At 43.9% G+C, this 16,721-nt stretch overlaps 2 protein-coding genes across 2 annotated transcripts in view; one reads left to right on the top strand and one right to left on the bottom strand.

Moving 5' to 3' along the window:
• Window positions 1-4,098, bottom strand: part of LOC309348886 (DGAT1/2-independent enzyme synthesizing storage lipids-like) — a 46,529-nt gene extending 42,431 nt beyond the window's left edge. The window contains exon 1 of the mRNA XM_081874684.1: window positions 4,020-4,098. The gene's annotated coding sequence lies outside the window, so the exon portion shown is untranslated. The remainder of the gene's footprint in view (window positions 1-4,019) is intronic.
• Window positions 1-16,721, top strand: part of LOC309348968 (DGAT1/2-independent enzyme synthesizing storage lipids-like) — a 152,267-nt gene that overhangs the window by 20,099 nt on the left and 115,447 nt on the right. The window lies entirely within an intron of this gene.

Here is a 16,721-nt window from a genome sequence, read left to right as displayed (position 1 = left end):
CGAGGGGCCTCCAGTTCCTTTATTGTATCCAAATTGGCAGGGAGGTCATGGCGGAGCAACAAGACCTTCTCCGCAAAAAAGCTCGCAAATGCCTCACAGCTGTGTGTCAAATTGTTATTTAAATTTGGCTGTCCTTCGAGGGACGTTAAAGACCGAATTATACTAAATAATTGCGCCGGGCGAGAGCTAGCGGATGCAATGGAGGCCGAGAAGTAAGACTTCTTAGCGGCCTTCACTGCCATCTCATAGGTTTTCATAAAAACCCTATAAGATGTTCTTGAGGCTCCGTCACGGGCACCCCGCCATACTCGCTCTAGCCGTCTGAGGTCCCGCTTCATTTTCCGGAGCTCCTCGGTAAACCAGGGAGCCCGGTTTCTGCGGGGTCGCAGAGGGCGCTTAGGTGCGATCTCATTGATGGCTGCCAGGAGCTGGGTATTCCAGGCCTCAACAAGCTCAGTCAATGAGTCGCCAGGGGGAGAAAGGTCCCGCAAGGCTTGACGGAATCTATCAGGGTCCATCAGCCTTTGCGGGCGAGCCCAAATTGGCTCGCCACCCAAGCAGGGTGGGGGTGGAACGTCAATCCTGGCTTTCAGGGCATAGTGATCAGACCATGGCACCTTCATCGAAGGAAACATGATCACATCTATACCGATGCCAAAGATCAGATCCAGCGTGTGGCCTGCTTGATGTGTGGGGCCCGAAACAAACTGGGAGAGCCCTAGTGTCGCCATGGAAGACACCAGGTCCAGAGCCTGCGAGGAGGGAGTGGCATCAGCATGGATGTTGAAGTCCCCCAATACCAATAGGTTAGGGAACTCCAAGGCCCAGCCGGCCACCGCCTCCAGCAGGCCTGACAGGGTGGCTGCTGGTGCGCTGGGTGGCCGGTACACCAGCCAGACAGCCAAGCTCACCTCAGAGCCCCACACTAGGCCAACACATTCAATGCCGGGGATCGATGGCGATGGTAGAGCCCTGAAAGGACAATCTTCCCGGATTAATAACGCCACCCCTCCCCCCCGGCCCACAGTCCGCGACTGGTGGAGGACGGAGAAACCCGGGGGCGCCATCTCTCGTAAGGTAACAGTATCCCCTTCGCGCACCCAGGTCTCAGTCACACATGCCAGGTCAACCCCCTGCGAGGTGAAGAAATCTCGCAGGGTGGCGGTTTTGTTGCCTATAGACCTGGCATTGCACAACACCAGTGACGGAGGTGAGTAATCCTTGCTCACCCTACCCTCGTCTCTCGGGATGGGGCGCAGATTGGAAGGGGTACGAGCATATCCGTATCTCGATCCCCTTCGCCTATGACATCTGCCCCCACCGCCATACCTCCCTTGCCCCTCCACAGTAGGAATCCCAAGCCTCAGGCTCACCTCCATTTACAGAATATAAAAGCAAACAAACAAAAACAATTATACGAAAATAAAGCCAATCCCCACCCCACTCCACAACCACCCCACCCCAACCCAAAATAGACCAAAACAAAATAAAAATACATGGATAAAAATCACCGCTTATGGTGGTACAACAAAGCAAAACAAAACAAAAAACCCACACAGTTTAAAACATATAAAAACACTTCAAACAACTGCTGCCGCAGCACCAATGTCCCCAAAGGTGCGGCAGTGATGAGCGTAGGCCCCGCCCCAAGGCCTGATGGAGAGTGGGCCTGCAGGGGGAAGCCCTCCCCACACGCACGGCGAAGCGGCAGCAGTGGTGTTCCAAGGCCTCCTTGAAGCCTTATATGCTGAGGTGGAGTCTGGGGCCCGCCCCCAGGCCCAAGGTGGAGAATGGGCTTGCAGGGGGAGCGGTCCTCCCCAAGACTCACCGGCAAAGCGGCAGCAGCAGTGTCCCGGGCCTCCTTGGAGTCTTTTATGCTGAGGTGGAGTCTGGGGCCCGTCCCCAAGCCCAAGATGGAGAATGGGCTAGCAGGGGGAAGCCCTCCCCACACGCACGGCAAAGCGGCAGCAGTGGTGTTCCAAGGCCTCCTTGAAGCCTTATATGCTGAGATGGAGTCTGGGGCCCGCCCCCAGGCCCAAGGTGGAGAATGGGCTTGCAGGGGGAGCGGTCCTCCCCAAGACTCACCGGCAAAGCGGCAGCAGCAGTGTCCCGGGCCTCCTTGGAGTCTTTTATGCTGAGGTGGAGTCTGGGGCCCGTCCCCAAGCCCAAGATGGAGAATGGGCTAGCAGGGGGAAGCCCTCCCCACACGCACGGCAAAGCGGCAGAATGAAGTGTTAACAACAACAGAATTAAACATGGAGGGAAAGAGAGTAACTTATGAAGATATTTTAGTGAAAACAGAGAACGGGTGGAAATTAAAACCATATGAGGATATAAAATGTGGTTTCACGGGATGGCTACAATATCACCAGGTGAATGGTTTACTAAAAGAGGATAAAAAAAGGGATTCAGTGAGAAAAATTCAAAATATCAAACGAAATTTTGGAGGGCAGAACAAAACTTTTGTCTAAAATGTATGACTATTTATTGGAATGGGATACTAAGCATGAATTAATTAAAGAAGTCATGATAAAATGGGCAGTCGGCTTTGGTTACAATATTGAGTACGATAATTGGGTAAGATTATGGAATGAAGGTATGAGGTTTACAGCATGCTCTACTTAAAAGAAAACCTAGGGGAAATGATGTACTGGTGGTACATTACCCCGGTTAAATTGGCAAAAATGTACAGATTGAGTAATAAAGCCTGCTGGAAGTGCAAATAAAAGATGGGGAATTCTACCATATGTGATGGACGTGTGAAAAGATGAAAAAGTTTTGGGATCTGATATATAATGAGCTGAAAAAACTTCTTAAATATACATTTCCAAAGAAACCAGAGGCTTTCTTACTAGGGATAATAGGAGAGGAGGTGAAAAAAGAAGATTGTAAATTATTCCAGTATGCGACGGCTGCAGCTAGGATACTCGTGGCCCAAAAGTGGAAATCCCAGGAGATCCCAACGGTAATGGAGTGGCAGATCAAATTCTTTGAATATACAGAATTGGCTAAAATGATTTATAAAATTCGAGACCAAAAAGGGACAAAGTTTGAAGCAGACTGGAGTACATTTGTTGCATATATAAGATTTAGTTGTTGAAGTTTAAAAACGGTAGCAGGGTTAACATAAATCCTGTGATGTGAATAGAGGGTAAATAAGAATCTGCAAGAGAAGATGCAAAATAGGAAAACTGAAGGAGGGAAGTCTGGGCGCGAAACTGTGCAGGATAAATAAGAAAATACAAAATGTTGATTGTAAAATATTAAGTTTTATTTATATTTGTGAAAAAAAACTGAATAAATAGCATTTGGGGAGAAAAGGAAAATATGAATTGAAATATAATATTGATGGGAGATATGAATAGCGTAGCTTCCCTGGAATGGGATACAACTATAAGAAAAAGCGATACCCAATGCCTTTTTTCAGATAACAGACAATTTAACCCTCATTGATATTTGGAGAGCAAAACACACACTGACTAGGCAATTCACATTTTTTTTTTAGCGTGAATAACTGCGAGCAGAACAGACTCTGTATGGACTTCTAGAGATTTTTCTATTAAGGTAAAGAAGGTAGAAATTCTACATCGGACATTATCAGATCACAACTCTATTATTGTGGAATTAAGAACACGGCAAGGTTTCCCAGTGAGATGGAGATTAAATGATAATTTATTTAACGATCAAGAAATATTAGAAAAGCGGGGGGAGATGCTAATGGATTATTTTGAAATTAATTTAAATGAGAAGACAGATTTAAAAGTAGTATGAGAAGCGAGTAAGGCAGTTATACGGGGGGCTTATTCCGCAAAGCACATACCCAAAAAGATGAGAGAGTTGAAAAAGCAATAAATCTTATAAGAAATATAAAGAAAAGAAAAAGAACTAATAAATTCCCCAAGAAAAGAGTTAGTGAAACAGGATATTAAAAGATTATAAACACAGTTCTCAATGATAATAAATCAAGAAATAGAGTGGAAAATAAAATATTTAAAACAGAAACAATATGATTAAGGTACCGTCATCATAAAATGAACCAACTGCAAGGCCAGGTTCCCACTTGAGCACTGTGTTCCAGGTGTTGGTTGGTAACTTGAGGCTGCATTTCTGTAATGTCTTCTGTGTGGAACTGCCCTTGGGCCTGATGAAGAAATACCAGCAGGTGTAGAATAGGTGGCTAGATTTCTGATGGAGGCATCTGACCGAGATTATGTGACACCATGGGGCAATTTGGCCAAGCAACCCTTGCTGACTGAAGTATTGTTTCCCCTCACACAAAAATTTCCTTGCACCTTTAAAGAAACAAGAAGACAACATCATTGGAAGAAGGTATTAACGTTTATTTCTCAAAAAACATGAAAGTGATAAGAAAGTAGCCAAGACACAGAAGCCCACCAACCCTTGCAAAGGCCAACTAGGTAAAGGTTCTTTTAGGCACATTGCTGTAGGGGGAAAAAGGGCACCTGTTTTTTAAGGGACCGGGGTGCACGAAATCAGTGCTAGCTGGTGCCTGTTGGGATGGGTAGTGCAGAAGGCAGGAATGCCAACAGGAAGGAAACCCAGAGCCACTGATTCTAGTGATGCCCCCAGTCCTTGTCCATGCTGAGTACTACAATGGCAACAGAAACTGAGGAGGAGGAAACTGCCAGGCAGTGGCACCCCCATGCCATAAGTGTGAAGGCAGCAGAAAGGGCCTGGCAGAGGGCAGATTGCCGTTTTATCAGCTTTAATTGCACAGCCTGAATTTGCCTCATCCACCCTAATGCGACAGCCCCTACTGGCCAAATGGTCTATCTCAACACACCTGAATGCCTAGAATTAGCGGCTTTGTATAGGGAAGCAACTGAGAAAATGAGAGCTTGCAAAAGGACTAGTGTCAGGGGTTCAGGGAGAGAGGCGCAGATGAGGGAGGAGACAGAGAGCGAGGGGGAAGGATTCCAGGGTGACGAGGAAGAGGACGACAATGACCCAAGATTGTCCATGAGTCCGTCCAGTGAATCGGAGGACTCCCAAAAGGGAGCCCCTCTGGTCAAGCCAAGGGGAGCTAGAGGGGGAAGCAGTCAGGAGCAGGGAAACGAAGGGGGAACCCCCAGTGGGAGTTGGAGATCGGGACCGGCTGCTCCGCCGGAACGGAGTGAAGGGGGTGGAGTGGCCAGTGTGTCAGAAGGAGCAGAACAGGAAGCAGAGAGGGGAAGGAGATCAGGGCAAGACGTCCTGCCGGAAGGGGAGGAAAGTAGTATCGAGGGCAGTGTAACTGTCGAAGGGAAGGTCAGGAGCAACGTACGCGCGCCAAGTTCAAAATGGGAGGCACGCGGAAGTGAAGAGAGTCCTGGGGAGGAGCCTGGTCCCAAAGCCCGAAGGAGGGGGGAGGAGGCGCCAGAGGATTCAGCCTCTGGGGAGTCCCGAAGGGAGAGAACACAGGGGGGCAGAAAGACCCTGCGGAAAAGGAAAGAGAGGAAGAGGTGGACCAGTACAAGCCTCTTAAACTGGTGTAGAGGCGGGACTGACTCAGAGGGGACTTCAGCGGTCTAAGCGTAACAGACGTAGAGTCACGGAGCTCGGCTGTGAAGCTAAGAATGTTCTTCAATAAAAACTTTTGTACATAAGCCGGACTGGACTTTGGTCTCTTGTGAGCTGGGACCACGGGTGACTCTGACAACTAGAGAAGGATCATGTTTCATTTATCTTTTTATCTTTTGCCTTTCCTTCCTTTCCTTGGAACAGCCTATTGAGGAGAAGCCAGTTGTTTCTCCAATATGTAGGTAAGATGGTAGTGAAGGGAACAGAAAGAATATGGGAAATAACTGCTTCAAAACTGTACAAGGGGGATGAATCATTCCTGGTATTTGACTTGGTTGCTTTAAGTCAGCATCAAAGTACTTATCATGATGCAGCAGATGAGCGAGGAAGATAGTGGCAAGATGGATGTGATTCAAACACATTGATGGAGCCAGTCCTTCTTGTCTGCGTATACTGTGCTGACCTCATTCCCAACTTGCCTTTCCCTCTCTACCTCCAGCTACTGCTGTCATTCATCATTGTGCCATACAGTGGCATGTAAGAAAATGTGTCCTGCAGTTGCTGTGCCTCCTTAATGGCTTGGGAAACACCCACACCTCCAACTAAGCTGGTGTGATTTTGAATTGGGCTGGCACACCCCACTAAGGTGATATCCACCCTGGATTGTGGAAACTCTCACTATGTGGGCAGTGAGAACTTCAATCAATGATGCTATCAGGGTGACAAGAATGGAGCCACTGCTGAATGAATACCACATAAAAATTGCAACAAGTGTGATTGATTTCCCCATGACTGCTTACTTGGATATTTTCTGTAGATATTTCTGCAGATTCCATTATTCTAGCATCATTATTTTAGTAAAAGGAACCAGTCACTTTGAGGAATTTTGTCAAAAAGCAGGATATAAATCTAAATAAATTAAACCGCGTAAAGACTAGGAAGCATACTGCGACTAAACTTGCACCAAATTATTATTGCCGTGGCGCAATCTACATCCATGGCACTTTGCAAATGACTCTAATTGTCAGGCCTGAGGAATCTCTCCCTCCCTTCCTGATGTTTTCAAGGAGCCAGGAGAAAACAAGAAGGCTTTTAAGTATGATTTATTCAGTCACTGCTGTAACACAAAGAATTCCAGTCTTTACACCATCATGGAATTATTCATTCTGACTCCTCCTCATTTCCCCTCCCCCAGCAGCATCGACTCCTACGGAAGCTTTCCATTGCCAAACATTGTTGCGTACGCTGCTCTGGTACCCTCAGCGACCGCTGCATCCTAGGGGATGGAGGATCTCCCATCTCTGCCTGGTTTTCTCCCTCATAGTTTGGCTGCAATTCAAAGCTGTCTCTCTCCCCCTGTCAGATCCAGGAGAGGGGGGGGGGAGATTCCTCTCATCTGTCTGCTTCTTCATTCTAGTCCCTGACACCAATACTGTCAGGGATCATAAAGACTATCTACCTCTCATCTCTATAATAACATTCCCCAACACACCCAATGATTTTCAGATTGAAAGCTTGGGCCTTTGTTCACATCATCTTCAGGAACAAATGCCCAACAAATTCTTAAATCCTGATCAGCCTACTCTGGTATTCATAATTGAGGCTATGGCAGAAAGAAATCAGCTAAGATGGAAACTTGAGTCTTTCAGGAGCTAAAAGAGAAAGGTGTGGGTGTGGGTGCAAGTGTAAGCCTGGTTGCTCCAGCAACTCTGGGCAGCTAAGAACATAATTAAAACCCAGCAACACATCATCGATTAAAAGCTTCCTGATACAGGATTGCATTCAGATGTCTTCAGAAATTTGTGTAGTTGTTTATCTATTTGACATCAGATGAGAGGGTGTTCCACAGGGCGGGAGCCACTCCCAACTACGAAGGCAGCTTGCCTGATTCCTTGTAACATCACGTCTTGCAGTGAGGAAACCACCAGAAGGCCCTCAGAACTGGATCTTAGTTCACGGGCTGAATGATGAGGGTGGAGACACTCCTCAGGTATACAGTGGCAGGGCCATTTAGGGTTTTAAAGGTTAACACCAACACCAACACTTTGAATTGTGCTCAGAAATGTACAGGGAGCCAATATAGATCTTCCAGGCTGGGGGTTATATGGTGCCAGCGGCCGCTCCTTATCACCAGTCTAGCTACCAGAATCAACACAGAAAATTAACCTGTGCATCCATGGACAGGTGTGAGTTCAAAATGACCCTAAGGTTGTGCACCTGATCCTGATTATTCAATACCCTCTGAGTAATCCTATTATTCAATACGTGGCAGCACGGCTTAGAATCATAGAATCATAGAATCATAGAATCATAGAATCATAGAATCATAGAGTTGGAAGAGACCACAAGGGCCATCGAGTCCAACCCCCTGCCAAGCAGCAAACACCATCAGAGCACTCCTGACATATGGTTGTCAAGCATCTGCTTAAAGACCTCCAAAGAAGGAGACTCCACCACACTCCTTGGCAGCAAAATCCACTGTCGAACAGCTCTTACTGTCAGGAAGTTCTTCCTAATGTTTAGGTGGAATCTTCTTTCTTGTAGTTTGGAACCATTGCTCCGTGTCCGCTTCTCTGGAGCAGCAGAAAACAACCTTTCTCCCTCCTCTATGTGACATCCTTTTATATATTTGAACATGGCTATCATATCACCCCTTAACCTCCTCTTTTCCAGGCTAAACATGCCCAGCTCCCTTAGCCGTTCCTCATAAGGCATTGTTTCCAGGCCTTTGACCATTTTGGTTGCCCTCCTCTGGACACGTTCCAGTTTGTCAGTGTCCTTCTTGAACTGTGGTGCCCAGAACTGGACACAGTACTCCAGGTGAGGTCTGACCAGAGCAGAATACAGTGGCACTATTACTTCCCTTGATCTAGATGCTATAATCCTATTGATGCAGCCCAGAATTACATTGGCTTTTTTAGCTGCCGCGTCACACTGTTGGCTCATGTCAAGTTTGTGGTCAACCAAGACTCCTAGATCCTTTTCACATGTACCGCTCTCAAGCCAGGTGTCACCCATCTTGTATTTGTGCCTCTCATTTTTTTTGCCCAAGTGCAATACTTTACATTTCTCCCTGTTAAAATTCATCTTGTTTGTTTTGGCCCAGTTCTCTAATCTGTCAAGGTCGTTTTGAAGTGTGATCCTGTCCTCTGGGGTGTTAGCCACCCCTCCCAGTTTGGTGTCATCTGCAAATTTGATCAGGATGCCCTTGAGTCCATCATCCAAGTCGTTGATAAAGATGTTGAATAAGACCGGGCCCAAGACAGAACCCTGTGGCACCCCACTAGTCACTCTTCTCCAGGATGAAGAGGAACCATTGATGAGCACCCTTTGGGTTTGGTCAGTCAGCCAGTTACAAATCCACTGAGTGGTAGCATAGTCAAGACCGCATTTTACCAGCTTCTTTACAAGAATATCATGGGGCACCTTGTCAAATGCCTTGCTGAAATCAAGGTAGGCTACATCCACTGCATTCCCTTCATCTACCAGGGTTGTAATTCTGTCAAAAAACGATGTCAGGTTAGTCTGACATGACTTATTTTTCAGAAATCCATGCTGACTATTGGTGATCACAGTATTCACAGACTGTTTGCTTAATGATCTGCTCCAGAATCTTCCCTGGTATTGATGTCAGACTGACTGTGCGGTAATTATTTGGGTCCTCTCTTTCCCCCCTTTTTTTATAATATTTTTATTAAGTTTATAAAGTACAGAAAAAAGAAATAAAGACATAGAAAGAAAAATACAATAGAGAAATTACAAATTTCCATAATCCTTTTTTCCATCTATTGGACTTCCCCACATCCTCCAAACCCTGCATTCTCTGTAATACAAAATATCAGCAATTTGTTAACTTATTTCCAAACTTATTGTATCTTTCATTTTATCATGTTTCCTAATTTCAAAGCTGTTGTAATTCAAATCTTATATGTTTTAACTTAAACATAATAAAGTTATTTCATTATTCCACCTTTAACTTCTTGTACCTTAGTTTCCATTTCATTAGTTTACCAATGCTGAAGCAAAGATTTCTAAAAAGAGCATTTTTTAACATTCATACAACTTGTAATGTTTTTTCAAATAGTCTTTGAATTTTTTACAATCCTCCTCGATTGTTTCTTCTCCCAAGTCTCGGATTCTGCCAGTCATTTCAGCCAGTTCCATATAGTCCATCAACTGCGTCTGCCATTCCTCCAGCGTGGGTAAATCTTGTGTCTTCCAATGCTTAGCAATCAGGATCCTTGCTGCTGTGGTAGCATACATAAAAAAAGTTCTGTCTTTCTTAAGTACTCTCTGGTCCACAATGCCCAGAAGAAAGGCCTCCGGTTTCTTAGGTAAGGTATATCTAAGTACCTTTTTTAGTTCATTATGAATCATCTCCCAAAAGGCCTTCACTTTCGGGCAAGTCCACCAGAGGTGAAAGAATGTCCCTTCCGCCTCTTTACATTTCCAACATTTGTTATCAGACAGGTGATATATCTTAGCAAGTTTGACTGGGGTCATGTACCACCAGTATATCATTTTCATAATATTTTCCTTCAAGGCACTACATGCCGTAAATTTCATTCCGGTGTTCCATAACCTTTCCCAGTCTTCAAACATAATGTTGTGCCCCAAGTCCTGTGCCCATTTTATCATGGCGGATTTGACTGTCTCGTCCTGTGTATTCCATTTAAGCAGCAAATTATACATTCTCGAAAGTAATTTATTTTTTGGCTCTAACAGTTCTATCTCTAGTTTCGATTTTTCCACCTGGAATCCAACCTTTTTATCCACTTTAAAAACCTCCTGGATTTGTGCATAATGCAACCAATCTCGCACCTTGTTTTTCAATTTTTCCAAGCTCAGCAGCCTCCAATTGTCTCCAATTTCTCACTTTTCCCCTTTTTGAAAACAGGGACAACATTTGCCCTCCTCCAGTCTGCCGGGACTTCGCCTGTTCTCCAGGAATTCTCAAAGATGACTGCCAGTGGTTCTAAGATCACATCTGCCAATTCTTTTAATACTCTTGGATGCAGTTCATCTGGCCCTGGAGACTTGAATACATCTAGACTAGCCAAGTATTCTTGTACTATCTCCTTAGTTATTCTGGGCTGTGTTTCCTCTGCTGAATCATTTGCTCCAAATTCTTCAGGTCGGGCATTGTTTTCTTTATCGGAGAAGACTGAGGCAAAGAAGGCATTGAGGAGTTCAGCCCTTTCTGTGTCCCCTGTTTGCATTTCACCATCTTCTCCTCTGAGTGACCCCACTGTTTCTTTGTTCTTCCTTTTGCTACGAACATACGCATAAAAGCCTTTTTTGTTGCTTTTAACCTCTCTAGCAAGCCTGAGTTCATTCTGTGCTTTAGCTTTTCTGACTTTGTGTCTACACGTGCTGGCTATTTGTTTGAATTCCTCTTTGGTGATTTCCCCCCTTTTCCATTTTTTGTACACATCCTTTTTTAATCTTAACTCAGTTAAAAGTTCTTTAGATAGCCACCCTGGCTTCTTTAGGCACCTTCCATGTTTCCGTCTCATTGGTATTGCCTGAAGTTGTGCTTTTACTATCTCCCTCTTAACAAACTCCCAGCCATCATGAACTCCCTTTCCTTTTAGTATTACTGTCCATGGGATCTCACCCAGCACTTCTCTAAGTTTTATGAAGTCGGCTTTCTTAAAGTCAAGAAATAAGCAGAAGACCAAAGTATTGGAGAAAAATATGACTGTAAAGGAAATAGATAAGCTTCAGAAAGAGACAGACTTAAATGTGGTGAAGAAAGTGAAATACCTAGGGATAAATATGACAGCCAAAAACCTGAATTTATTTAAAGACAATTATGAAAAATGTTGGTCAGAGGTAAAAAAAGATCTAGAAATCTGGTCAAATTTGAAGCTCTCCTTGTTGGGCCGAATTGCCGCTATAAAGATGAATGTATTGCCAAAAATGTTGTTTTTGTTTCAGACTTTGCAGATTGTGGACAGATTGGATTTTTTCAAGAGGTGGCAGAGAGATATTTCTAAATTTGTCTGGCAGGGCAAAAAGCCCAGAATAAAATTTAAAATACTGACAGATGCTAAAGAAAGAGGGGGGTTTGCCCTGCCGGACATGAAGTTATATTATGAATCAGCAGCTTTCTGCTGGATAAAGGACTGGCTACTTCTTGAAAACACTGACATTCTGGATCTGGAAGGGTTCAACAATGCATTTGGGTGGCATGCATATTTATGGTATGACAAGGTTAGGGCTCATAAAGCATTTAAGAACCATATTGCCAGGAAAGCAGTCTTTAATATCTGGATAAGATATAAAGATTTATTAGAAAACAAGACCCCAAGGTGGTTGTCTCCTATGGAAGCTAAGGCTTTGAAAAAACTCAATATGGAGGCCAAATGGCCTAAATATTGGGAGATACTAGAACATGATGGAGATACATGGAGATTGCAGAGTTTTGAGAAACTAAAAGATAAAGTGCAAGATTGGTTACATTATTATCAAATTAGAGAGGTTTTCAATATGGACAAGAAAACAGGTTTCCAGGTGGAAAAATCGAAATTAGAAACGGAACTGTTAGAACCTAAAACTAAGGTTCTGTCAAGAATGTTAAAATGGAATACTCAGGATGAAACGGTCAAATCAGCTATGATTAAGTGGGCACAAGATATTGGTTATAATATCATGTTTGCTGACTGGGAACGGTTATGGACCACTGGTATGAAATTTACGGCATGTAATGCCTTGAAAGAAAACATTATGAAAATGATTTACAGGTGGTACATGATCCCAGTCAAGCTTGCAAAGATATATCATCTGCCTGACAATAAGTGTTGGAAATGTAAGGAAACTGAGGGAACATTCTTTCACCTCTGGTGGACGTGCCCAAAGGTAAAGGCTTTCTGGGAAACGATATATAATGAACTGAAAAAGGTATTTAAGTATACCTTCCCTAAGAAACCAGAGGCCTTCCTTCTGGGCATTGTTGGCCAGAAGGTGTTAAAGAAGGATAGAACCTTTTTTATGTATGCAACAACAGCAGCAAGAATACTTATCGCAAAGTATTGGAAGACACAAGATTTGCCCACCCTGGAAGAATGGCAGATGCAATTGATAGACTATATGGAATTGGCAGAGATGACTGGCAGAATCCGAGACATGGGAGAAGAACAAACGGAATAGGAGTGGAAGAAATTTAAAGTTTATCTGCAAAAACATTGTAAATTATTTGAATGTTAAAATGATGCAGGATACTGAGACAATGAGGCATTAGTGACAAAGTTGAGAGGAATGTGCAAAGATGTTTTTATGTAACAAGTAAAGAAACAAAGTTAAATTAATCAAAGTGATGGGGGACTAGAAGATAAGTGGACAGCAGTGGGAGTGGTTAATTTAAAAGAAATTAAAAAATGTTAAAATTAGTTAAAATACAACAAGAATTTGCTGAAACTAAAATTTGAATACAGAAAAGGGAGATGTGAGGAAGTCAGGAAAGTAAGCTATATGAGAGTAAGAGTTGAACATATATAATTATTTTGTTTGGTTGTGTGTTTTATATTGTTTATTGTTTTCTGTTATCTTGTTTTGTTTTGTCTGTTACTATAAATCTGTTGAAATCTCAATAAAAATGTATTTTTTTTAAAAAAAGAAATTGAGTCCTAGTATGCTTGGCTGCGCCTTTCCGCTGTATACTAAACTTCAGAAGAGCATGATCACTCGCGCCTAATGATCCTTCCACTTCTACCCCACTAACCAGGTCATCAACATTGGTTAGGACCAGATCTAAAATGGCTGTTCCTCTTGTTGCTTCTCCCACTTTCTGGACAACGAAATTGTCTGCAAGGCCAGTGAGGAATCTGTTTGACCTTATGCTCTTGGCTGAGTTTGACATCCAACAAATATCCGGGTAATTTAAGTCCCCCATTACTACTATCTCCCTTCCTTTTGCATGCTTGGCCATCTGTTCCAGGAAGGCATCATCTATGTCCTCCGTTTGACTTGGGGATCTATAGTAAACTCCCACAGTGAGGTCCCTGTTATTCTTCTCTCCCTTAATTTTGACCCAAATGCTCTCACTTTGGCTTTGAGGTTCTAAATCTTGGATCTCTTCACAGGTATACACATCCCTGACATATAACGCCACTCCTCCTCCTTTCTTGTCTGGTCTGTTTCTCTGAAATAGATTGTATTCCTCCATTATTACATTCCAATCGTGGGACTTATCCCACCAGGTTTCAGTGATGCCTATTATGTCATATTTAGTTTGCTGTACCAAGAGCTCAAGCTCATCTTGTTTATTTCCCATGCTTTGCGCATTAGTGTACAGACATTGAAGTCCATTAATCATTCCCCCGTGTCTCTTATTTAAGGATTTTTTCCTCCAACCACTAGGTCTGCGTGCTGTTTACTCCATTTGGTCTATGACATTTGGATGATCATCTTCATCAATTGATAGACTCCTACCTTCAGGAGCACTGTCTCCCTCCCCCACATTAGTCAGTTTAAAGCCCTCCTGATGAGGTTTCTGAGATTTTTGGCAAAAACATTCCTCCCAACCGTTGTGAGGTGCAGCCCATCGCTTGCCTGAAGTCCATCTTCAAGAAACTGCAGTCCATGATCTAAGAATCCAAACCGTTCCTGTTTACACCATTTGCGAAGCCAGCTGTTCACTTCCACTATTTCCCCCTCTCTCCCTGGGCCACGTCGTTCAACTGGGAGGACAGATGAGATGACAATTTGTGCATTTAATTGCTTCAATTTCCTGCCCAGAGCCTCGTAGTCTCTTTTGATCTTCTGGAGGCTATTGCTTGCAGTGTCATTGGTTCCCACATGAACCAAGCGGAAGGGGTATTTGTCAGTGGGTTTTATGATTCCTTGCAGTCGTTCAGTTACATCTTGGATCTTAGCCCCGGGGAGACAGCACACTTCCTGAGAAATCTTGTCAGGCCCACAGATCACTGCTTCTGTTCCCCTCAGTAGGGAATCCCCTATCACCACTACACGCCTCCTCTTAGGTCTGGTCGGGGTTCTTCCGTGAGCTGTCCGTTCCAAGGTCGCCTGCACATTCCCTGAGGACTGACTTTGCTGCTCGTCTTCATATACCTGATCGACTGTAATGAGGGAGAGATCCTCAAATGGAGTCTGCTCTTCATCTTCCATGCTAGGGGAGAGGACCTCAAAGCGATTGTGTATTTCTAAACAATCAGAGCGAATCCTGGGCCTCCTACTTCTTTGAGTCACGTTTCTCCATATATCTGGCTCCTGTGTTGGTGAACTAGCCTCCTTCTCAGGGGAGTCCCCTGTCTCCTCCTTGGTGGAGACTGTGTGCTCTGTTGCTTCCAAGAAGAGCTCCAGCTCTCTAATTCTTTGGAGCATAGCTACACGTTCCTCCAGTTGCTGGACTTTGTCTTCTAAGAGGGCAATCAATATGCAATTGCTGCAGGTAAAGCTGCCTGCAACCTTTGGCAAGATGGCAAACATTGCGCAGGAACCGCAGGCAACTTAGGTTTGCAAAGTTGCATCTGAACAAACCACAAGACTTCTGGAACAATGTCCTTTGGACAGACGAGACCAAAGTGGAGATGTCTGGCCTTAATGCACAGCACCACCTTTGACGAAAACCAAACAGCATATCAGCACAAGCAGCTTGGGGTGGTGATTTGGGCTTGTTTTGTAGGCACAGGAGCTGGGAATCTTGTAGTCATTGAGTCAACCATGAACTCCTCTGTATACCAAAGTATTCTAGAGTCAAATGTGAGACAATTTGCCCGACAGCTGTAGCTTGGCCAAAATTGGGTCATGCTGTTAACAGGACAAGGATCCCAAGCATACCAGGAAATCTACCACAGAATGACTGGAAAAGAACAGAATCAATTACCTAGTCAAAGTCCAGACCTCAGACCAATTGAAATGCTGCGCAAGACCTTAAGATAGCTGTGCATAAACAAATGCCAGCAAACTTCAATGAGCTGAAGTGATGTGAGAGACTGATAAAGTCCTACGGAAAATGATAGCTTCTTATTGTTGCTAAATGTGGTTTTACAAGCTATTTAATAATAAGATGTACTTAGTTTTTCACACATGGCTTTTCCATATTGTCTTTATTTCTGTTAATAAATGGCATGGTGTAATGTGTCATGTGTTGCTGTTCATCTGAGGGTGTGTGTGTGTGTATAATCACATTTTTAAATGTGGAATTGTTCCCAGTGTAGTAAACATTCATATAGATTTGTTTTGGGATGCCTCATAGGAATCATAGAATAATAGAGTTGGGGTGAACCACAAGGGTCAACTGTGCCAACTCGCTTGAAGCCGAATCATTCCTTTTCGAGAGCAGATGCACCTCATGCCTTCCTCCACAGACATCCTATTGGGAGAAAGCCAGCTAATGGGTGCTAGACGAGCAGGCCTCTGAGTTCCTGGGCCCTTGACCAGGACCTGCCAGCCACAGCTGCTTTGTTGACCCCTTGGGATAACTCTGTGTACCTGCAGAGGTCTGCAGAACACAGGTTCAAACCAAGTGAACGCTTATCTCTCTTGTTACAGTCAACAGGCCTTAAACCTGTTCAACGTTGACTGTATTGATTCCTACATTGTCCTTTGCTTTTTCTTTGAGAAAAAGCATTTTAGTTGCACTTGCTCTGATGTTGTTAATGCTCTCTAAGTGATAGTCTTCGGTTGGAAAAAAGTGTTCTAAAGTTGTTGCTCTAAAATTTTACTGATGTTCTATTTCATATAGTATCATGATTATGTTGTCCAGGTCCTGAGACTCTATTAGCATGCACAAGAACATCTACATATGGGATGAGCTCCACTTTCAAACTGTTCAGCCATTTTGCAAGGAAGGCAGCCATGTCTGTCCCCTCTTCTTACTCTGGGACCCCCTTCCATCTCAGATTCCTTCCCTTGACCCCAGTCAAGGGAATATTCAACTTGAATATTCCTCAAGTTGAAGCTGTAAAACTGGGGCAACTTACTTTAGCTGTTTAACTGCACTTGGATTGCCCAGATCCAGATTCATTGCTGAATTGGCTGTTTTCGTTAGGTCAGTCACTATTTCCACCAATTATGGCTACCTTTTTGTTTTCTCTACTTTTTTCCTGTATGTTTAGAAAGGTTGAGCCATTATAGGACTCAAATCTTGGAGCGACTTTTATAAACATAAAATAGAAAGCACTCGTATGTCTTTGAAAACCTAGGACCTTCTGAACACACAGCAGGAGCTGAGCTAC

This window comes from Podarcis erhardii (assembly GCF_964252035.2).
Source record: "Podarcis erhardii genome assembly, chromosome: 8".
In the NCBI taxonomy this organism is placed as follows: domain Eukaryota; kingdom Metazoa; phylum Chordata; class Lepidosauria; order Squamata; family Lacertidae; genus Podarcis; species Podarcis erhardii.
This window is presented reverse-complemented; position numbering and strand designations above follow the sequence as displayed.